Below are 1663 nucleotides of genomic sequence, written 5' to 3'. Positions count from 1 at the left end.
GATTTTTCCAATTGTGTGTGCAAAACATTAACTTAGAAGTATTACAAACTCCTCATCTTGACCATCTTAGTACTAATGGGAGGCTGACTGTCGTGGGACTTGTTGGCCTCAGAGACACAATTTTTCATATTAACTTCGAGATCTGTAGAGTCTGAACAAAGTTCTAGGGAAAACCACCCTTTACAGGCACACGTCCAAATGACCCAAATGCAGTGGATATTCTTATAGGATTGCTTTAGGCCCTGGAAGTTATTCTTCCTCAGGCAAACCCACAAAGAATTTTAATCACCTAAGAATACCTGAACAAGGGCCAGCGAGAGTTTACCAGATGCTGGCAGAACCTTGACACTTTCTAGGCATAGAATCCTCTCTCTCGGGGTGATCCAATTTCAGGGCATCCTGCCCTTCTTCTGGGGCTGCTGCCGGCTTCTCTGGGATTGTCTGTGTTATGGCACTGGACAACTCCAGGAGCCCATCTCTATTATTTAGGATTTGAGGATCTGAACAATTATCGTCACCCCATTGGCTATTCAGGTTGGGGAAGCAAGCGTCCTTTTCTTTCAGAGCTAAAGAGAGTTCAGTCTCCCATTGAACCAGCATAGATTTTTTTCAGATTCTCAGTAATAAATCTAAAAGTCAAAATTAAAGTAACAAGCCATTTTGTTTTCTTTCCCTGGGTTCTCTTAACCCTTATCCACCTTGAGATTTTCTATGAACAGATCTAAGCCATTGCCTACTATTGAAAACAGAGTCTCGGGATTCCAAGAAAAGTTCACCTGATTCAGAGTGGGAGCCCCACTTGTGCTTGTACCCAGCACTAGATCCAGGCTGCCGAGTGGTCTTGGGTGGTCTTCTTCGAAATCCTGCCTACTACACTCAGTAAATGTTGATGTAAGAAATGTCCAAACCTGTAAAGGAGTTTTATGAGGTTATTTAAGCCAAACTGATGACATATAGCAGGGAGCAAGATCTAAAGCTCTTTGCAGAATAACAGTTTTGTAGTTACTTTTATGCATTTAAATGAATTAGGGGACATCATGAAGATTACATGAAGATAGGAGAAAGCAAGTGGAGGTCAGATTACACGATAGTTGAGATTATATGCTCTCTCGAGGGTGGTTATGGCTCATTTCAAAAGTGTGTTAACTTAGATGCACAAAACAATGGACAGGGTTTGCTTAAAGCAAAGATAAAACCTGTTACTAAAAGAGTTATCTGCCTAGTGTGTGAATACCCACCATGACCTGCCTGATTAGGACTTTATGATTAGATCACCCCAACTGACTCTTATATTAAAGGAAGTTTCATTCTTGCTATGAAATGTTTCTGTACATCAGTGGACATGTCTCTATCAATCCTAGATGCTGATATTGAGCTAGGAGCTTTTGTGTTTGGAAGCAAATCCATACTATCTGAAGATCCTATCTTGTGCTGAAAATAATGTTGTTCAACTGTATCGGTCAGTTGGGCAGGTGGGTATATGTAGGTAGCATATTTGAGGCAAAATTTCCATTAAAATTTACCATTAGAATATTTCGCCTGATGTTCACAGGCCAATTGAATTATCTGAGAATCATTAAAATCCTAAGGGAGAAGAAAGTGATGCTTGATAATTTTATAGGGATTTAAAAACTTCAATTCTATTTTCGTTCAATGCTAAGAG

Source organism: Pteropus vampyrus, unplaced genomic scaffold (genome assembly GCF_000151845.1).
Source record: "Pteropus vampyrus isolate Shadow unplaced genomic scaffold, Pvam_2.0 Scaffold1042, whole genome shotgun sequence".
NCBI classification, from domain to species: Eukaryota; Metazoa; Chordata; class Mammalia; order Chiroptera; family Pteropodidae; genus Pteropus; species Pteropus vampyrus.
This window is presented reverse-complemented; position numbering follows the sequence as displayed.